Source organism: Sturnus vulgaris, chromosome 13 (genome assembly GCF_052056855.1).
Source record: "Sturnus vulgaris isolate bStuVul1 chromosome 13, bStuVul1.hap1, whole genome shotgun sequence".
NCBI classification, from domain to species: Eukaryota; Metazoa; Chordata; class Aves; order Passeriformes; family Sturnidae; genus Sturnus; species Sturnus vulgaris.
The window spans coordinates 19,245,238-19,268,038 of NC_142255.1; the positions used below are offsets into that span (position 1 = coordinate 19,245,238).

The window sequence follows — 22,801 nt, forward strand, 5'->3', positions numbered from 1 at the left end:
GTGCAGCTGCAGAGAGCCACAAAGCAGCTCCCAAAACAGGGCTGGGCTTGGCACCAAATCATTTCCATGGTAATTAATTTTGGGCTGTGCACGAGGAGGAGTCAGGGCCAGGGGATCCCCAGGGATCCCCCCCCCCTCCTGTCCCAGCACATTCCTGGGGAGCCCTGGGAGGGAAGGGAAGGAAGCAGAGCCCCCAAATAACTTCATTTCCTCCAGGACCTTCCCCGACAGATGGGAGAAAATTGCTATAAAAAAACCCGAATCCCAAGATGGGAAAAAATATAATGAGCTATGGGCAAGGGGAAAAAAATAAATGCTGAGGGATATTTATGCAGCATGGGGAGCAGACAGATCAAAGCAGAAATTCCAATTAAGTCCATAAATTATTTCAACGGAAATAATAAAATTAGAGATGGGCCCAAGTGGTGAATTTCCAATTGGGATCCTGATCCAAAGGGTTTTTTTGGGATGTTCCTTGTGCAGCAATCTCCATCCTGTGGTGATGGGCAGCATGGACCTGCACCTCCAAAAATCCTGCTGGAACCCCCACTTGGGTGAAGTAACAGCATTCAAAGGGCATCATAAATGGGAGATAGTGGGAGAAAGGAAAATTTAAAAATAAAATTAAAATCTCAAGAAGGGAGAGACAAAAGGGAAGGATTCATTGAGAAATAGCATTTCCACCCTGCCCCGATGGGAATAAAAAGAGGAATTAACCCTGGGGAATGCCCAGGATGGAGAAGGGGCAGCTTGGTTTGGTTCTTGATGTGAGGAATGAAAAGCCTGGCAAAAGCTGCTGGGGATTTATGGAAGGATGAGAGGGCAGTGGTTTTAACCCCATATTGCAAATTCTTAATATTAAAAAAATAACAAACATATATTTATAAATAAATAAATAAACTTAATTTTAAGTTGAATAGAATTGCTAAATAAATTCATACATAAGTTTATTAATAAATTAATTAATTAGAAATCAATTTAATGACATTAATATTTTAATAGTAATATAAGTATAAGAATATGATATAAATATATAATATATAATATATAATATATAGTATATAATATATAATATATAATATATAATATATAATATATAATATATAATATATAATATATAATATGTAATATAATATATTATATAATATATATTATATTATATTATATTATATTATATTATATTATATTATATTATATTATATTATATTATATTATATTATATTATATTATATATTGTTTATTATATTTTATAAAATAAATATATGTATAAATATATATTAAAAATATTTTTAAATTCTCAGTCCTCGACCTGAGATTGCTCCAGGTCTCTGTCACCCTGGCAGGGTCTGGTGTCACCCACAGGACCTGGCACCCTGTCCCTGTCCCTGTGATGGCACCAGCAACCCCATCCATGCTGGTACTGCTCAAGGAATCTCAGGGAATACAGAGGAAAAATCTCATTTTTTTCCTGTGAGTGGCCCAAAAGAGCTTTGTGTTGGTGGCTCATCACCATCCTCATCATCACCAAGGGGGGATTTTGGTTCCTCTCTGCCTGGCCCTGTGTTGTGATGCTCTCTGGGATCCTCATCCCTTGAACTCCATGGATGGAGCATTTGGGATTCACCCAAGGGTGCCTGAAGCACCAGCAGCAGCACCCACAGGTCACCCCCAGCCCCTTGGGGCTGTCCCAGCTGCTGGGTTTCCCTTTCCAAGGCTCACACTCCTCAGGACCCCTCTGCTGGCATTTCACCCCATCCTTCCTGCACTCCTGAGTCCCCTTTTCCACCCCCTCTTATTTAACCCTCCCCTTTCAGCCAGGACATTTCACAGCCCATGATTAGAAATGTGAGTTTTCAGTGTTTTTCCCCTCCCTCTGCCTTGTTCAAATCCTCCTTTTACAAAAATGGGGAGAAGTATTTTAAACATGGGAGATCAAAATTACACACCGGCTTAAATGTGTCACTTTTTGGCACGGCCACCTCATTTCTCAGCCAAGACTTGCAACTAAGACTTCTGCTCCTCTACTTTATTCCTTTTTTTTTTTTTTCTTTTACTCTCCACAAGCCCAAATAGCCACTTAACAAAAATAGATTTAACCCTTGAGCAGCTGCTTCATCTTCTTGCTTGGGGTTTGTGCTAATCCAAAGGATTTCCCAATACCACGGTGGTGGTCACTGAAATTTCTCATCTTCTCCAAATTGTCTCAGATCCCTCAGTTTGGGGTGAGAGCAGCTCCACGTGAGGTGTCCTGGCTTTTCCCAGTTGCAAACGTGGGTTTCTTAAATAGGAAGGTCTGAATCTTCAGGAAATAGAAGCTAATTTAAAATCCTGCATCTCATTTCCAAGGAGCTCTGAGTTTCTCAAGTGTTGTAGCCTTGAGTGCATCGTGTAATTAAAAGGGGGATTGTGGCTGCAAATGCAAATAGCAGCTTAGAAAAACAACAAAAAAAAGGAATATGAAAGAGTGTTTTGCACTGTGTTTGTTCAAGGCTCTTGTAACAGATCCCACCAGAGAAATGGGATTGAGATGCTGAGGTTGGAAATGGAGCAGGTTTAATGTCCTGCACACAGAATATTTTGTCTCCTGGCACATGGAGTATAAAACACAACCCTGTTGTGTAGTTTAGGGGTTTTCCAGGCTTTTCTGCTGAATTTAGAACTCTCAGGTAATAAAGACACACCCACATTCATTGGGAATGAACCAAAATGGGGAAGTGCATCCTTGGTGGAGCTCAGGCAGCAAAGGCTGGAGCAGGGTTAATCCTGAGCAGCAGAGCAGAGGGGACAGCCTGGGGATCCTGGCTTTGTCTCTGGGTGGCTGCAGGGAACAGTTTGGGGATGTCCCACACCTGGAACAGAATCCTTACCCTGCAAACCAGGGAGCAAATCCCCTTTTCCCCATCGCCATGGCTCCTGCTTCCCAGGAAATGACAGGTCTGGTGTGAGCCTGGATTTGTACTGACACTGTGCAGCACTGAGCAACAGATGGAACCACGAGATCAATATATAGTCCAAATAATTAAGAATCGTGTTTTTAATTGTGCCTTTTCAACAAGCATTTCAAATGCTCCCTAAATCAGCTGCGTGGTTGTTGATGTGGGGAACAGTTGGGAGAGATTTTGGTTTGCAGCAGCAAAGAGAATGATCCAAACAAGTCCAGAGAGTGCCTTGTGCTTGGGAAAGGTTTTTGGCAGCTCCAGGGGGATCCCCATCACTGTCTGATATCCAAGAGATGAACCTGGGAAGGAAAGTGAAGCCCAACTGATTTTATCCTTCTGAAGGCTTTGGGCTTTTTCCTTCGAAGTTGTGTGGTTTTGGAAGAATCCAATGGTTTTAAACTCTCGTAGCTCCCGTGTGAGTTCAGCATTGTGGTATTTGGGGAAACTGAGGCACGGGGATCCCGTGGGACAGGCTGAGGGAGGGGATCAGGAACACTGAGCTCTCCTTGCCTCTTTTTCCCTTTGCTCAGTAGGACTAAAACCCTTCCCAAAAGCAAAGTTATCCCCCAAGTGTTCCAGCAGAGAACGAGCAGAGCAGCCTGCTGGGATGAACTGGATGTTCCTTTGCATCCAGGGTGGAAATAATCCTATTTAGTTATTCCTTCAGGGATTTAACCACAGCAACTGGCTGCAATCAAACCTGGTAAAGAGGTGGCTTGGAAGCTGTCCTGTCTCCTATGCTCATCCCTGTGCACACAGAGGGATGCTCAGATGGGCAAAACCCTCCTGTTCCTCTGGGATGGGCCACAGTGGGTGGAAAAGATGATTTTTGGGGGGAACACTGGGAAAATTTGCACTCCTGACCACGGCAGTGTTGCACCTCAGCAGCCTTTGGCACGGTGCTGTGCCAGTGTGGAGCTCCTGTGAGTTAAAGGCCTTGAATTTGGGAGGATATCCCAGAATCAGGGAATGCTTTGGGTGGAAGGGACCTTTCCAGGTGATCCAGCCCCAGTGCAGTGGGCTGGGACACCCCAGCCTCCCACCAGCCCTGGGTGGACCTCGGCACCAGGCAGAGATGCTCAGCAGTGCTGCAGGAAGTGCCTTTGGAATTGAAGGGAAGATGAAATCACACCCCCACCCCTGTATTCCAGATTTTTGGCCATTTGATGTCATTTCTTGTTCTGCAGGGTTTCACCACCTTGGCAGGGTGATTTGGGGTTGTTCCCGTTCGTTAATGCCATTTTGGGAGGTTGGTTGTTCATCCTCTGGTTGGAGCAGGAGTTAAAGGCACATCCAGACGTGTCCAAGAGGCAGGAGGAGCCTGGTCTGACCCCACAGGATCCCCAAAGGGTCTCAGCCCCAGATCCCAGCCCTGCCCCTCAGCAGCAGCTCCAGGCTTGGGGTGGGGCATTGGGGGATCCAGGGGAACAGCCCTGGGAGCGCCCCAAATCCTTCATCCATGAGAACACCCCAAATCCTTCATCCATGAGAACACCCCAACTCTTCCATCCCATCCCAAATCCTTCATCCATGAGAACACCCCAACTCTTCCATCCCATCCCAAATCCTTCATCCATGAGAACACCCCAACTCTTCCATCCCATCCCAAATCCTCCATCCAGGAGAACATCCCAGCTCCTCCATCCCATCCCAGCTCCTCCATCCAGAGGAACATCCCAATTCCTCCATCCAGGAGAACACCCCAGCTCCTCCATCGAGGGGAACACCCCAACTCCTCCATCCACATCCCAACTCCTCCATCCAGAGGAACGTCCAGGGGAACACCCCAACTCCTCCATCCCCAGCACCCCCCAGACCAGGGCAGTTCTTCCTCCCTGCTTTAATTTCTACAAAACGCGGCCACATCACTCAAACAACCTCGTGTTTGTGCAGGTAATGATGATCTAGGCTCATTTATGCAAGATTATCCTTTTATCACATTTCCAGACTCATTTATGAGGCTCATGTTTTCCCCCCAAGGGCATCATCAAGTGAGTTAAGTTGTACTATTTGCCTCCTGCAGTGAACTGGCAGGAGCCTACTTCATTGACTGATGAGGGCTGCTGCCTTTGCCAAATAGGGGCTGTGTGATGGATATTTTACTTGTGAATATTAGAGCTGGAAATTAGCATGTTTATTGAGGTAGAATGTGTTTGTTTACATTCTGCTACCCATGGTATTACCTTTTATGACCTGAGTTATTTAGCTGAGGAGAAGCAGAAGCGCTCCCTTGTCTGGGGGAGGGGAGAGGGGGGATAAAAAAAAAAAAATAGATTAATGAGCTACCAGATATCAAATTATGCTTTAAGTGAGTGACAGAGAGGCCTCGCTGGGAGCTGCCCCATTGCTGTCACCTAGGCTGGAGAACAGAGGGATGGCAGGGAGAGACTTGGCTCAGTTTTACTGATTTTTGCTTATGGAAAAAGAGGTTTTGCAGGGGGGAAACAATCCAGGGCCTCTGGAACAGCTGGATACCCCTCGGTGGGGATGGAAGAGCTCAGGGTCTCAATCTTCACCCTGCAGCACTTCCCTTTCCAGGCTCCTTCCCCATCCCATTGCTTTGATTCCATGGGGAGAGCCTGACCAGCACATCTCAGAGCAGAGATGCTTTCCCCAGCCAGGGAAACACAGGAGATCTAAAAGAAAATAAGATTTGGGTCAAATTTCCCTCAAAATGTCATTCCTTCCCTACTTTAAGTGGCAGTGGCCCATTTTATGTGTGAATTGCAGAGCTGGTGTCCCAGCCCACGCTCAGGAGGGAAAATTGCACATTCCCAGCTCTACAGAATGGAAGCTGTGAAGTGCTCACACATCAAGTGTGAGCTTGGGAATGCAGAAATATTCACATATTCAGAAATGCCTGCCTGGAGCAGGGAGTCTGGGTGTGGGACTGGGCACCCTGCTCCTGGATTTGTGCAATTCCAGCCTGTCCTGAGCCTGTGTCAGCATTTAATTTCGTTTCCTAAGGTGCCTGCTAAGCTCTCTTACTTGGTGCAGCCTGCAGAAGAAACGTGGTTTATAACAAGTCAAAGAAATGCTCTCCTTTGTCTTTCAGCATAATTTGGCTCTAATTCGTGTGGCCTCTAAAGATCCATTGTCACATGTGAGCAGAAGAGAAAGGAATTAATGCCGTGTCACACAGAGAGCAAAGAGGAGGTGCCAGGGAGGGGCAAACTGGGAAATCCTCCAAAATCCCACCAGCCCTTCCCTGCTCCATGGGATGAGAACCCCACCCAGCCCCGTCTCTGCTCACCTGCACATGCTGGTGGCTTTGGAGGGCTGGCAGGTGACACTGGCAGTGCCACCACGCTCCCAGAGCAGGGACGGCCCCACCCCTGCTTTGCCACCCCCAGGTTTTGTCCCCGCTCTCCGGGGTGACATGGAGACAAACATGGCTTCACTCTTACAATAACTGGCAATAAAAATTATGATTGCCAATATCTGCGAGGCACTCGTGAGCCGTAAGATGAAGGGAATTAACAGCTTGAAAAATTGTAGGGCCCTGGCAGAAAGCAGAGCTGTAAATGTTTGGGATTATTTCCCCCGTGCCGTGGCTGTCAGCAGGGGATGGTGCAAGTGGGATGTGCTGTGGCTCCCACCAGGAATCATTTCCCCTCTTCCTCGTGGGTGTTGGAGTTGTTGGAGTGTTTAATATGTGGCAAATGTAGCTGTGCACAAATCTGGGGGTGTGTAAATCAGCTGTCACTGCTCAGGTCCAGCAGCACCCCCAGGCCCACAGAGTCATTTCTTCCCAACTTCTTTCCCAACTGCTGGGCCAAAACTTGGTTTATCCTGAGTCTGTGCCTCTTCCTGCTCTCCTAAAGAGCTCTCAGTATTCCTTTGTCCATGTTCTTCCTCTCCTCATCCTGCTCTTGGCCTTAAAACTCCCATGATGTCATAAATTCTTGGGGCTAATTGTGCGTTCTGCAGGAAATATTCAAAGGCACCACTTTGCCCGATGGGCTAAAATACATTTGCATGAAGTGTTCATTGAGCAATTATGAATAACCTACAAGTTTTTAAAACAGCCTCTTTGTGGCTAATTTGAATGTTTGCTGCAAAGTGCAGCATTTGCTGAATTAATGAGTCATTACAGATATTTCACTGAGGCTCTGGTGGCATTGCCTGCTGCTGCAGGAAGGGCTTTTTATTCTTCCACTGCACCTGTACCATTCCAGCAACATGCAATGCTTAATTTCTGCAAATTACTCCTACTAGAGCAATATGAAATACAACTAACTTGGGGGAAGGAGAGGTATACTTTAATTAAATCATCTTGCAATTAGTCCTTGAGTGATGAGGTAAAGGTGGTTTATCTGTGTGCAGTGGCACCAAACCACTGAGGAGATGCACACAGAGGGAATTCCAGAATTTAGAGCAGCTTCCAGTGCCTCGGGAGAGCTGGAGAGGGACTGGGGACAGGGATGGAGGGACAGGACACAGGGAATGGCTTCAGACTCAAAGAGGATGGGGTTAGATGGGATATTGGGAAGGAATTCCTCCTTGTGAGGGTGCTGAGGGCTGGGCTGGAATTCCCAGAGAAGCTGTGGCTGCCCCTGGATCCCTGGAAGTGTCCCAGGCCAGGTTGGATGGGGCTTGGAGCAGCCTGGGACAGTGGGAATTGTCCCTGCCATGGCAGGAGTGGCACTGGATGAGGTTTGAGGTCTCTTCCAACCCAAACATTCCAGGATTTTATGATTTCATAATCAGATGAGTTGTTTAACAATTGGAGATTTCCTAAAAGCCTCCAAACAGCTGCTCCAGCTGCTGGCTTGGGATCCCCCATATTTACAGCATTCACACTGACCCAAGAAAATTTCTATTTCTTGGAAGTGCATTGGGGCCTGATTCTATAGAATAATACACAGAGAAATTAAAATACGCCATCAGTCAGATGCCTTGTGATGAGGAGGATGCACAGCATTGAGGGGAATAGTGGATTTAGGATCTTCCCAGCTGTGGGACTCTGGCTCTGCTCCTCTTTTGCACTTTCTGGGGACTTTTTTTAACACTCAGGGAGCAGAGAGATGTCAGCCCCTCACAGCAGCGTGGGTGTGATTGTCCCCTTTGTCCCTTCCAGGGTGACACACAGAAGTCAGAGATCCACCCAAAAACCTCTCCTAGGTGGGACAGAGATTTCCCCACTCATTTCCCTGGGGATTTTCTGCTGGAGAAGGAGATGAATGGCTGAGTGCTTCCCAAGGCACAACTCCCCCGGCGGCATTTAGCAGGATGTAAAATCTTCCTCGTGATTTATTGTCTCCAGTTTTTTAGACAGACAAAATATGCTGGCAGCCTGTCCTGGCTGACACTTCAAACCTTGTCTGGTGCACAAGAGAGGAACATCTCTTGTTTGTAGACATCCAGGAGCCCCTTGGGAAGTCACAGGGAATTCCTCTGTTGGCAGATTCTGTCCCAAATCGAAGAGCAAATGTTAAACAAAGACACGTGCAGGACGAATCTGTCCTTCAATCACTGTTGTCAAGGTATAAAAAAATAAATTTATTTTTTGAAAAAGCCCCTAAGTGCAGTTTAGCAGCAGAAATTGGGATAAAATCATCTAAGGCAAGGAAATTCAGCAGCAATTCCTCCCTTTCCTCTCAGCAACCTGAGCATTGCAAGAAGCAGTGGGATGCAACCCCGGGATTGTAGTTTCCTGCAAAATGTCATTTCTTGAAGTTTAGAAAACCACGTTGAGAATAATAGAACTTCAAGTTCTGATAAGCAGCCACACAGGATGCAGACAGCACCCAGCACAAAGCCTGAAATTAGATTTTGGGCTTGTCTTAGGTTGCATAACAAGCTCAGTGTTACTTAAATGTAGGTGTTTAGTGCGTGGGTGCACGCTCCTGTGTGTGTGTGTGTGCATTAATAGCAATTTGTGATAGATGCCTCTGGGGCCCACACATTCAATAAGGAAAAAAGGAGTTTTTATGGGAGATAACATAACTGTTTGCAATTTGGCTATTCATTGTATCTTTGGCATTTTATGTACTGCATTAGCTGAGGCAATTTCATGCATATGGATATAATGCATTAAGTAGGAGCACTTAAATATAGTGAAACTAATTTTATGATGATTAGTTGAAGGAAAACATTGCATTGGTATCATCTATACAGGAGCCAATTTGCATGAAAATGCCCAAAGTTGCTATGCCAACATTTTGTGTGTTGCCGGTCGGGGTCGTCTCTGTGTCAAGACTTTGTATTAAAAATCGGTCTCCAGTGCCCGTGTCTTTTAATTCATTGCAAGCTGTAGGCCATTTGCTCACAAAGCGCTTGCAGTAAAACAAATGAATAGCTAAAATACTCATTTGCATGATTCCCATTTGAAAACGATTCCCCTGGAATTAAGGAAGCGTGTGACTCGGTTGTGAAGATGGATGGGCAGATGAGCCGTGCAATTAATATTTTTCGGCGTTCTCTTTTTAAAGCCCTCCTAAGACTCCGGAGCAGCACATGCTGCCTCCCAGACAAATTGGGTCCTGCAACAGTTCCAGGGCTGCCATGGCAGCAGCTTGTTCCCACTCTCTCCCCTTTATTGTCTCACTTACATTATGCAGTAATTAAAACTATTTACCATTCCTACTTATCTGCCATCTGCTGCCATCCAAGTTTGCTCTCCTTTGTAAAAGCCATCTTCGAGGAGAGGAGTCAAGGACGAGGAGGGGGAGGGAGGGATGCTCCTGCTTTTATTAATAGGTAGCAGACCAGGACGAGGTTGAGTGTTGTAAACAACTGGGTACTTCCACGGAGAGTGTCATTTTCTGGGATTTACATCTGGCCACCGTGACAGGGAAGAGTTGTTTTGGTTGTTTTTGTTTTTTTTTTTTCCTGGCACAGGGTGGAGGTGAAGCAGGCGCAGCACTGGAGTAGATTTTACACTTCTGTTTTTACACCACGATGGTGCTGATGGTTCATTCACCCCTGAGCCAAAGCTGAGGAGTGAATGAAGGGTTTGGATTTGAATCCAATCCTTGATCAGTGAATGGGAGCTCGGTTCCTGCTGGATCCTGCACTGATCGCAGCCAGGATTTGCAGCAGGAGCAGCATCGAGGTCCATAAATTGGAGAAATGGGATGGAAATGCCCAGAGATCTCCAGGGAAAATACAGCCAGGGCTTGAAGTGTCCTTAAATCATGCCAGGGTGGGGACACGAGTGATGACAGCCAGGTAAGCGCAGCCTGCAGAGAGAGCCCAGCAGATTTAGGGAGGGCAGGAGTGCCCAGCAGGGCTCGTACCCAGCAGAATGGGCCAATAAAGCAGCTCCCGGGGTGCTGCTGCTAATAAAAAGTGAAGAAATCGGCAATTACGGCCGCCCTCATCGCGTAACTCACGCTCCAGATTATTTACAGTGACTCTAAAATTTTAAAAATCCACTCGGCTTAATTGCCTTTTTCTGCCGTGGGGGTGTCAGCAAGGGTGGCAGGCACAAAAGCCTCGGAGCAGAGCTGGGTCTGGTCTGGGAACAGTTCACAAAAACACCCAACTTCGGTTTAAAAAGGTTAAAAAGCACTTTTTAGTTGTATATTCTCCTTTATTCCAGCTCTGGCAGGCTGTTAGAGCTCACAAACCCAGCCATGGCACACAGGACTCTGGCTGAGCTGGGTTTTTTCTTAGAAAGCCGTGGCAGTTCCATGAGTTTTCCATCGTTCGACTGCAATTGATTCTCTCAGTGCTCTTTTTTTTTTTTTTTTTTTTTTAATATATAAACACTCAGGTCTGGATTTCAACTCTTTTTCGTGGCAGTCCCTGTTTCTGCCACCATCTCCTGGTCTGAGGAAAACATCAAGGGAAAGAAGGAGGAGAAAATGTTTAGTTCTGGGTTTGGGTTTTTAACCATCGGGGATGTTGGTGTGAAGCATCATCCAAGAAACTCTGGCAGAAATAGTCCCAAATCTACAAAAAAACATGCAGCAGGGAGAAAATGCTTCCCTGGTGTTCCAAACAATGCTGGCAAACGCTGCCAGGCTGCTGGGGTGGCTCTTCCAGTGCTCCAGAGATTCCCTCCTGCCACATCTGGAAGGATTTAAGGCAGAGGTGAGAACCAGCATCCAGTTTTTTCGGGGCTTGGTGCAGATTTCTCAAACCCAGCTCTGGATGCTCTCAGTCATTTCCCAAGCCATTAAATTCCTTTGTTACCGTGCAAATACTTTTCATTCCTTGCCGAGTACAGCAGAGGGGGCATTGTTGCACCGGATTATTTACAGGCTGAAACCTTAAAAACGCGGGGCTCTTTCAGGTCCTTTTTTTTTTTTTTGGTGGCCGCACTGGGCTGTGCCCTTGGAACTCCAGGAGATTGGAGCATCTCAGGCACATCCCAGTTCATCCCAGCAGGGTGGGACCACCCTGCTTTCCCCATTGTCCCCGAACCCCATCCAGATATGGCTGAGATCCCTAGGAGGATGGAATTTGGCCCCCCATCAGTGTAATTTGGTTTTTTTTGTTTGGTGTTGGGCTCCTCCTCACAGCCGCGGTGAGGTTGGGCTGCTAAAGGTTTGAGTGAAAACCTCTGGAAATCTTAAATACCCTTTCATCCAAAGTTGAAAAAACTGGCTGAGTTTTCTTTATGCCATCCAGCATCCCCCATCCCTTTCAGTAAATGATTTTGCATCACAACCCCGCAAAAAAAAAATTACCATAGAGATCCCATTTAAGGCAAGGGGGGAAAAAAAATAATGTAAAAGGAAATATTTTAGGTAGGAGTTGAACAGCAAATGCTTTTTGGTCTCTGTGGGGAGTAATGATCCACAACAAGGACACAATTCTATATGCATGTAATATTATCACATGCTTCAAAAAGCTTTTAAATCACATAAATGCAGTTATGGACCATTGTACAAAATAAACATTCCACTTGTGTTTAGGCTGGTTTTAGTTCTTTGATCTAAAGTGATGCTTGCAGATTTTATTGCTTTGTAAATTAAAGCAGCTTTGATTTGATTGAACTAAATTAATAAGGCTTCTGCCTTGTTGCAAGATAACAACTACAGTATATTTTGGCTGCACTGCACATAAGGAAACTGCAGTCTGTAACAATTCCACTGAAGCTTTGTGGAGGATTTCAATACCTATTTTAATTAAAACAAAAGCCACTAATGTGTTCCTTAAAGAGAAAAACCCTTAAAAGTCCTTTTAAATCTATTTTAATATGTCTTAAGGACTAGAAGATAAATGGCAGGAGAGCTGGGCTCTGACAAGGGGCTTTTTCTCTGCCTTTTGAATTTGCTTCTTGCACGTCTAAGGCTCCTTTAGGATGACAAACCATGGAATCCTGGAATGGTTTGGGCAGGGAGGGACCTTCAAGCTCATCCCATTCCATCTTCCCACTCTCCCAGCTGCTCCAAGCCCCTCCAGCCTGGCCTTGGACACTCCAGCAGGGATCTGTGGTCAGGTGGGCTCTGACCATGCTGGGAAGGTCCTCAGCCCACTTTAACCAACGTGCTGTGACATTTCCCAGCTAATTTCCTTTTTTTAGATACCCCGAAGAGGCTCCTGTAGCTCACAGGAAGGTTTGGCACGTGGACATTTCTGGTTCAAACCATCTGATAATTTTAAGGAAGCTCTTTGCTCCCTGTGGATCTCCTTGATTATTTTGAAACCAGAACTGCTTTTTGCTCAATTTCATTTCAAAAAAAAAACAAAAAAACCAAAAAAAACCTTCAACAAAAGCTGCTCTTTGAAATCTGTAACAATAAAAAAAAAAAGGCAGTGCCAAAAAATGGAGCTGCCACATCCTGACCACAGGGGCACCGTGGGAGGAGTGGAAGAATAATTTCCAGCAGGGAAAAACTGGGAGCAAAGGGATTGTGTAACTGCACTGTGGGCATCCCCACGTGCCCCTGGATCCCTGGAAGTTTCTGGGATAGTGGAAGGTGTCCCTTTAATATCCTTCCCAACGAAACCATTCTGGGATCTGGTGGGGTTCCCAGACACAACTGCAGCTGGGAGGGCTCAAGCCTCAGCTCTCCCTGCACATCTCCAGGCTCTGGAATGGAAACAGCCAAAGAAAAAAAATCTCTGTGAGCCCATTCCTGGTTCAATACTGCCACAAAAAGCAGCCCCCGGGCTGGTGAAATCCCCACGTGGGACAAAGGGACAGTGTTTGCTCGTGGGCTGCATCCTTTTTATCCCAGAAACTCAGACCCATCCAACCTCCCTTCCTTCACCACGTGGGTGGATCTGCCCCATCCAACACTGCTGAGATGCTTCCCAGAGTTTTTCTAACGGGGTTGGAGGGATGGTTGGGATGTGCTGGCCCAACCTTTGCACGGGCAGGTGAGCCCCTGCTCAGCATCTCCTGACATTGCTCCTGTCTCTGCTGTGAGCTCAGCAGTGGGATGAAAAAAATCCCCCCAAGGCTCATCTCCCCCAGCAGCAGCCCCAGCTCCCCATCCTTCCCCTCCTTACTCTTTTCATAAATAATTTTAATATAGTCCAGAGTGGCTCAAAACAGGAAACTCTGCTGTTTTAGTTTGGTCTGGAGTCAATTTTCCTAATCCCTGCGGTGGAGTTGCTAAGTTACCCTATCCCAAGGCCCTCGCTGCTGTTTTCATGTGGAAAAAAAAAAATAATCATAAAAAAAAAAAAAAAATTTAAAAAATTCTGTTCTTCACTAAAGTGGCGGAGTTTGGGAAAGCTGTGGCTCGAAGGCACAAGGAGCTTTTGCAGAGCTGTCCTGCAGAAATGCTGTTTGAAAAATCCCTGGAAAAGCAAAGTCCTGGGCGGCTTGGGCGAGGTCAGGAGGGTCAGACACGAGATGAAATGAAAGACAAACAGTGGCCCTGGAAAGCTTTCCCTGCCATCTCCTCGGGCGTAATGAGCCCTGGCTGCTCGCTTGGACGGAGGCCAAACATTCATTTACCACAAATCTTCTGTAAATGATTACATTACCTTACATTCGTTTCTGTAGTACCCCCAACTGTTCCTTCCAAAGTGAGTTAAGCGGGAGGAAAGCTGCCACTTCCCTGTGATTATTCTCCCTTTGCCATCGGCCACGCTCCTGCCCCGAGGTGTGGCACAGAGGGGGACAAATTTGCCTTCCTGTGGTGGCTTCTTGGGCATTGCTGCTTTGGGTGAGGGAACCGCAGATCCCACTGTGGGATGGGGAGGGTGGAGAGCAGGGATGCTGCTGGATCCCCAAAAATGCAGCTGGGAACTGGAGCAGGTCAGAATCATGGAATGGTTTCTTGTCCCACCCCCTGCCCAGGGCAGGGACACCTTCCACTGTCCCAGGGTGCCAGCGTTGCTTCACACCAGGGGTGAGGGGTTGTCCTTTTGCTCCTTGGCTGCTGGAGGTCTCTGGGCTTGAAATTTGGACCTCAGCAGCACGACCTGGCTCACAGTGAGGATCCCTGACCCTGCTGCACTCCAGGCAAGGCAAAAAAAGCTCAGAGAACTCTCTGGCTTGCCAGCTCCAAGTGTGGTGACATCCCTAGATGTCACAATCTGGAAGTTTTAGAGAAACCTCATCTCTCCCTAAGCAATTCCTCCTTTCTCCCACCCCACCTCTTCATTTCCCTACAACAAAACCACTTGGCACAGCCCCTCCCCTGTCCACACCAGCTCCTCCTCTGCTGCCCCGCTTTGTCCAAGCTGTCTTTGCCTTCTGGGGCTCCTTTTTCCAGCCCAGCCATGTGCCTGTGAGTGATGAAAGAGCAGCTGGGCCCTTCAGCCGGGTGCAAACTCACGCTCTGCTGGTGTGAACTACTTTTCCTTGATGGGATTGACAACCACACGGTGATTTCTCCCCTCTCCACTGCTCCTCACATGACAGATTCCTGTGGCTTGCAGTACAGGGCCGGTTTATTTATTTTCTCCCAGCCTTACATGTGCAGCCCATGTTGCAGAGAGGCACAGTGATCCCTATCCTGACAGTTTTCCATCTCTCCAAGGCACAGGAAATAGCATTTCTTTGCCTGGCAGGGCTGGAATGACACTGGAGGTTGGGGCTAGGGGTGGTTTGGTGCTCAAAAAGCCCTTGGGAAAGTGCTTTGAGATGAGCAGCAAACTCAAAATAACCCCTAGGAGTAAAATCTTTCTGAAATTAAGCCAGGGAGCACCGGAGCTTTCTGTCAGTCCCAGGTGTGCTCCCCTCCCCGTGTCCTCCCTCTCTTCTTGCAGCCTTTTCCCGAGGCCTTCTGCTAATCTGCCATTTGTTATTGATTTTATTGAAGCTGCAGCAATTTGTTATTATTATTAATTCCAAGCACATTTTTAGCAGCATTAATAGGCTGGAAGAGAGAAGTGCTCTCATTTGCACACCCCTTCTCTCTGGAGGTGATTTAAGTCCATCCATCTCCCCAGCACAGGACAAAAAAAAAAAAAGAAAAAGAAAGAAAAAGAAAAAAAAAAAAAAAAAAAAAAAAAAAAAAAAAAAAAAAAAAGATGGGAAAAGAAGATAAAGGCTGTTAATGGTGGGTTTAAAGTGCTGAGTGTGAGGGGGTGAGAGGTGACACCAGGAGCTGTTTAATTATCATCCTGTGCCACCACAACTGATAAGGGGATCGAGCTTCTGCTGCCTTATGGGAACCCAGGAAAGCAGTGCTGATCCTGCAGCTCCTCCCCATTAGACAGACAGCCCAAACAGCCAAATATTGTCTTCAAATGTTGTCATTTGGCCACAGCTTGCTCTGGAGCTTGTCCTTGTGCTGAAATTCAGAGGTTCATCCGAGGGAGGAGTGGTGGAGGGATTGCTGCTGCTGCTGCTCCTCGTCACATCCGTGATCCTGCTGCTGGTGTTTGCTGCTCCCACCACCAGAGGAATTTCCCAGGAAGGGAGAACACCTTTATTAATGTGAATTTTGGAGTAAACAATTCCTGGATTATGCTTGGCAAGCTCTGCCTTGCACGGAGGCACCGAGCACCCCCAGAGCTCGAGGCTGCCCTTGGAATCCTGCCTGGAAAACCTGGGGGATTTTTTGTTGGCATCTCCTCCTTCACCTCCCGGAGCAGAGGAGACTTTTCCAGGGATGAGGGGAGGTCACTGCTGTCCTTGAGAGACCTGGTGTGGGCAGGAGCTGCCCCCAGTGCCATCATTGCATCAATGCCATCCTTGCCATTCATGCCATCGTTCCAATGATGCCATCATTGCCTTGGATGCCATCATTCCATGGATGCCATCATTCTTATGGATGCCATCACTGCCATTCATGCCACTGTTCCAACGATGTCATCATTGCCTTCAATGCCATCATTCCATGGATGCCATCACTCCATCAGTGCCATCACTCCATCAATGTCATCATTCCCACTGATGCCATCAATGCTATCATTCCATTGATGCCATCACTCAATCCCATTCCCACTGATGCCATCATTCCATTCATGCCATCATTCCCATAGACACCATCATTCAGCCAATGCCATCATTCCATCCATTGATGCCATCCCTCCATCCACGCCATCCCTCCATCAATGTCATCATTCCCACTGATGCCATCACTCCATCCATGCCATCATTCTATTGATGCCATCACTCCATCCATGCCATCATTCCATCCCATTCCCACTGCTGCCATCACTCCATCAATGCCATCCCTCCCATCCATTCCCACTGCTGCCATCCCTCCATCCATCAATGCCATCATTCCATTGCCTGCAGGCACGTGGCTCCGCTGTCCCTCTGCACCTGCAGGAGATGGAAGCAATCAGAATAACAGTGGGACACGAGCTGTGTGCAGGAACAAACCCAGTTCTGAGGCATCACAAAGGGGCCCTGGCTTGATCTGAAGTTGCTGCTTCCAGGAAGTTTGCCTTTTGTTTGATCTATTTTGTGCATCCCTATTAAATAACTAATTATTTAACATCTTTTAAAGCTTTGCTATATATTACAGCAGGCAGGACACAAATGGCTGCTTTTAATAATATAAAAGCCCATTAGCTTCATTTACTGTTAATGTTAAAATAAACATGAGGCAATTTAGATATACTATTCCAATTTCACGGAAACTTTGATGTTTTTCTTCTCCACTCACATAATTAAGGGAAAAAACTACTAATGATATTAAGTTTGTACAGTGTTAATGACAGAAACAAGCTGCAGTAGAAATTGCAGCCATTAATATGGAAAAATAAAATATTTAACGCGGGAGATAAATGAAAGCAATTTTAATAAAGTAAAATGAAGAAAATTAATTTTAGAAACTTTCAGCATTCTTAAAACGCTCTCGGTTTGTGACACGTTTTGTGTGGTTTTCTGGTCGGGGTTATTTATGATTATTTTTAACACCCACCTGTTTTCCTTTTTTTTCTCTCTTCCCATTGTTTCCTCTGAAGGTCGAATTCTGCCCGGATTTACACCCCATAACCTGGTAACAACTAAAGGTGGGCTCATCCTTAGGCGATGCTTTATCACAGCCTTTTTTGGGGGGGAGGGAATCAGGAGCCCTTCAGGCTTTTCAAACCCCCAGATGCAATCTGGTGATGCAGGGTGGTGCTGCCTCACCTGGGTGGGGCTCATCCAGGTGGCACCAGCATGGATTTACAGCGTTCCAAGGGGATGTGAGGCAGGGTGTGTGGCTGTGGCAGGGTTGGGGTGGGATCGAGGCAGTGCTGTGGGGGTTGAAGGTTGAGCCTCGGGCACAGAGAGCGGCTGCAGGGGCTCTGCTGCACCAGGACCGGGGCTGAGACCACCACAGGGTGAGAATCTGAGTCCTGGGGGCAACCTGGAGCTCGGCTAGAAACCAAAGGGGGGCTGTGGTCGGGACAGGGATGAGCTGGGGGGTGCAGATGCCAACACCAACCTGTGCTCCCATTCCCATGGGCTCTGCTGTCACGGAGAGCAGAGCAGAGAGGAGCATCCCTCCTGTTCTGTTAAACCTGCTTCCCACAGGAGAGGGCAGGGAGGGCTCAGCCCCAAGCAGAGAAGCTCTTGCTGCGGGTCTCAGCCCCCCCAGGCCCCATCATCCCACTCGTTTTGGAGTCCCTAAAGCAAATCCATTCTCAAGAACAGTTCATTCCTGCAGTTCCAAACTTTGCAGAGAAGACAATTGGCACCTGCATAGATTTCAGCCTCTCTGCTGCCTCTCCCACCCCATCAGCTCCATCACTAACATGTGGCAGCCTTTGCACACAACCCATTTTTAGCAACAGCTCGGTGATTTCTTTTATTCTGATGCGTTTATTTACAGGAAATGATTAATTAAAGGAATTCTTTTCATTGCCATTAATTGTTTTGCAGACAACCCGACGAGATAATCATCACATGCTGGCAATCACTTGCCATCAATTATCCCCACGCTGCTGCTGTCAGTGGATCACAGCCCCTACCTGGTGGGCGTCACTGCTGGTGCCACCAAGACATTTTCCAGTAATGTAGGACTGGGGAGGATGGGAAACAGCATCAGACAGGCTCTGAGATTGATAAGCAAGCCAAAGGGAAATGCATTAAACTATTTAACTGCCTGGAAATCCAGCATAATGAACATCCAAAGGTATCTTATTACTAGTTCACTGTAGCTTGCCTTTATTTATTTGTTAGCGTTTAAATTTTGTTCCAATTAGTTCTTGTGCTGGGAACTCTCTTGCTGCAGGGGTGGGTCCTGCTGAAGACCCTCAAATCTGCATCCAAGGGGGTGGGAGTGAGGAAGGAGAGGGATGAGGGATTGGCAGACGCTGGGAACAGCCAGGTCGAGGATTGTGCAGCACTGACAGGGAATTTGTGGAATTTGGGTGGCCTTGGATGAGCTCTCCTGTCCTGCTTCCCTGGGCCACCATTTCCCCACCCAGGGCCCATCACCACCTTCACTCCCTGATCCCAAATCACAGAATCCTGAAATGGTTTGGGCTGGAAAGGACCTTAAAAACCATCTTGTCCCACCCCCAGACATGGGCAGGGACACCTTCCACTGTCCCAGTTTGCTCCAAGTCCTGTCCGACCTGGCCTTGGGCACTGCCAGGGATCCAGGAGCAGCTGCTCTGGGCACCCTGTGCCAGGGCCTGCCCACCCTCCCAGGATTTATTCCCAAAATCTAATCAAAACCTACTCTCTGGCAATTTGAACCCATTGCCCCTTGTCCTGTTACTCCAATTCCTTATTAATTTTTCCTCTCCAGCTTCAGATCCTGGAAGGAGCTGTGGGGTCTCCACAAAACCTTCCCTTCTCCAGGCTGAGCAGCCCCAGCTCTCCCAGCCTGGCTCCAGGGCCCTGATCATGGTGGATCCTCTGGAACTGCTCCAACATTTCCACGTCCATCTTTGGTTGGCAGCACCAGAAGTCAGCATCGTTTTGCTGGTGCTTCCCACCCTGCCTGCTGGATATTTTAGGAAAAACCCAAAAATCTTCCTGCCATGACAGCCAGGGCTCTGTGTGTGTGTGGGTCCCCAACGAGGTGTGGTGGCCTCCTGCTCTCCCAGGCATTCCCAGAGAATGAGCAGAAATTTTGAGAAACTGGACCAAAGTGCTCAGCAACGCTTGAGCATCTCAAACATGCCAGAAGGACATTAAATGGAATGTATTCAGTGCTAAGAATTATGGTATCTTTAGAACCTAAAGTGTATAATTAAATTATAACATCTGAGATTGGAATTGCTTTCTCACTTGTAGGGAGAAAAAATATAAGACATTTTAATAACATGTCATAAGTTTTACAGTTATTGGATTTTCAAATTGTTTACAAAAGCAATATTGTTCAATTGCATTGTTGTTTTGTTGGGTTTTTTTTTTCCTTAAGTCTTTTGATAAAAAGAATGAACTAACAATAATGTTCCCAGGAGGTAGAACAAAATTGCATTTCACTTTTGTTATTTGTTTAATTATCCATTTAGCCAGTCAGTATATAAAACTCATTTTCAGCAGATTCCTCCTCGAAGGCTCCAGCTGTAACTGCAAAGAATTTTCAACTTTTATTTAACATTAATAACCCAAGGAAATCCTGGTGTTCAGGTACTGCAGCACCTTGCCTGCCATTCCAGGGACAGGGGAAGGAGAGAACATCAGGCTGGTAATTCCCAGTTTTTAGGATTGGAGGGGAACACTGGCTCATGGTGTCCTCTTTATTTTCAATAGGGAACCACTGGGGACTCCTAAAAATCAACAGTCCCTGGTGGTTTTGCAAATCTTGGGCAGCTTGAGGGGGCTGTGACCTCTCATTCTAAGCCTGCTGGGATTCTTTTCCTGGCTGTTTCTGTTTGTAAGAGGGGACCTTGCTCCAGAGGAGGGATTCTCCAGGCCATGACCTGCCTGAGATTTGAAAGGAGACTTGTGTTGGGACAGGAGCTGCTCCCATGGTAGGTTTGGTTGGTTGTGTCCTGGTTTTGAGGAGATTTAATTAATTCCTTTAATCAATTAGCTTCCTGCCTCCATCCAAATGTCTGTATTTCTATAAAACCATCAGTTCCAGCAGCCTTTAAACCCGTGATTTGCTTGGCAAGGAGAAGTTGGGCATAGCTGGAATGCCACCAAAGCACTCGGTGGTTGGTCTGTGTAGAAGCTCTGGTTGAAGTTGTTCCTGTTCATGGCAGGGGGTTGGACCTTGAAAGGTCCCTTCCAACCTAAACCATGCTGTGATTCTCTGATTTATTTTTCTGTGATTTTATGATTCTGTGATTCTATGATACTGTGATTTTATGACTCTCGTTTCTATGATTAGCAAGCACTGCACGATACTTCTGTGGGTGTTTTCTCTCTTCTTTCAGCATCTCCTTCCAGGGGCTGATTCCTGCCGTGTTTGAAGCACAAATGCTGATATTCAGGATCATCTTCCATCCTCTCCCGAAAGGAGGAAGCTGTTTTCAGGCAGCAGTAGCATCCCACCCATTCCTGGGAGCTTTGCAGGACTCCCCAGTGATAAAACCTTGGTTTTTGGGACTTATGGCCAAATAACCCCCACAGAGCAACCCCTGAGCTGGAGACTGTGAGGAAAACAAAAACAAAGGGGTGTAAAATGGAGCCACCTTCTTTCCCAGCCTGCCTCCGTGGGATGAGACAAAAGAAGGATCTATTCCATCCCTCCGCATGAGCAGCCTGCTCCTCCTGCCAGCACATATCGGCTGTTAAATGCTTACCCAGCACCGGGAGGGGGGTTATTAGGAGCAGTGAATTCCTTTGATAAGTTCTCAGGTCATAAAGATGTTTGACTCCTCATTTGCACGTTTCTCTCGGAATCGATCAAAGCGGAAAAGCTGGAGGGTAAAAATCGATAAGGGAGAACGGGTCTGTGGGAAGACTTATGGATAGAGCTGGGCAGGGGCAGGGCAATCAGTTATTGTGCTAATTGATGGCAGGATGATAACTCGGAATTGATCTGAGGCTGTCTGAGCTGATACAACTCAGTGGCCCCAGAATCCTGCTCTGGGGATCTCACAGAGGGATGCTCGGATCAGCTGCGGGGATTTAGGGACAAGGAAAAGCAGAATGAGCCTGGCTCTGGGTTAGATCCCTCAAAAAGCAGGATTGCTAATCGGTGTTCCCGGTTTTCCAGCAGGTTTCCACTGCCCACTCCGCGTTGCACGGTTTGGATCCGGGGGCTGTGGCTGTACCCGTGTTTCACCCCCCTTCTCCTCCACTGAGGGTTCAGAGCAGCCTCTGCCTCCCACCAGAGCACATCCCAGGTGAATAATTCACCCCCTGACCCCCCTGTGGGCTGGAATTGGCTTTGTCCAAAGGAGAGAGGAGACAGGCACGGGCACAGCCTCATGCAGAGCATGGAGGAGAGCTGCTTGTTCCTGAACCTCACTGCAAGAGGAGATCAGGAGATCAGCACCAAAGCTGTTCCCGTTTTTTTGCAGAGTGTTGCCAGCACTGCTGTTGTGGGATGAGACAGGAATCTTCCTGTCCCAGGCTGCCCTGGAAGGCACAGGTTTGACATTCCCAGTGAGTGTTTCTGGATGAAACAGTTTGAACACCAGAGGGAAGCCCACAGCTCCCTTTTTTTGGAAGGTGTGCACTCGGATAAACCAGATCCAACCCTCCTGCTTGTGCCCTCCAGGTGAGAATTCACATTTTCCATGCAAACCGTGTTCCAATTCCCCTCCTTTGCAGTTCCTTGAAACAAATCCTACTCTGTGGATAATTTCTGGAAGATCTGCCCTGAAGCTGGATGGGAGGAAGGTCAAAGCCACCTCCATTGCAAAGCTCCAGCAGTGACCCCACAACAGGAACGTCAGTGCCAGACAACTTCCAGCACCGGGAATTCTGAAGACCAGGTAAGAAAAACACATCCAAGAGAGTCTAAACAAGGATCAGCCCCGGGGCAATGGGGTGGCAGGTGACCAGGAAAGGTCCTTCCAGTCCTGTGTCCCTTCCTTGGCCACAGGGAGCTGCCCAGAAAGGGGCTCTGCAGGTGCCCAGGTACCTTGGGCTTGTCACTGCCCTGCAGCCAAGAAAAGGAAAGGAAAAACAAATTTCTTGGTAACAGCTGTGTTTCCTTAACAAACAACTGTTCCCTTAAAACATCCAGGATGACGAGTTGACAGTAATGAAGTAACATCTGTCCAATCAGTGCACTTTTTGGCAGCTCTGGAGCCTCTGAGTGAATGTTCCCTAATGTTCACCAGACACTCGCAGCACCTGCTCTGCACCCTCAGCCTCTTAGGCTGCCTCCAAATGCAGAACAGATGTGAGGGCTGAGATAAAAAGCTTCCCTGAACGATCTATCAATCTAATAGCATTGATCAGACAAAACTATCCTGGAACATCACTTGTTTTGCTGCGGGCACCTTCCACCTTTCCTGGGCATCAACCCTGCTGTTAACCCTTGCAGGGGCGCCAGGTTGAGGCTCTCAGGACCTGGCAGGGTCCACAGTCCTGGTACTATTAGTCCTGTGGGCTATTACTGTTAATAATAATAGTCCTGTTATTATAAATTAAGTCCTGTTAATAGTAGTCCTGTGAAGAATTATTATTATTATTGTTGTTATTT

General features: G+C 47.1%; 1 long non-coding RNA gene across 1 annotated transcript; it reads left to right on the top strand.

Annotated features, from left to right (window-relative positions):
* The first annotated feature begins 20,291 nt into the window (after positions 1 to 20,291).
* Positions 20,292 to 21,801, top strand: LOC148222285 (uncharacterized). The gene is made up of 3 exons (XR_015806417.1): positions 20,292 to 21,069; positions 21,365 to 21,491; positions 21,669 to 21,801. It is a non-coding gene; the product is annotated as an uncharacterized LOC148222285 (long non-coding RNA).
* Positions 21,802 to 22,801: the final 1,000 nt, after the last annotated feature.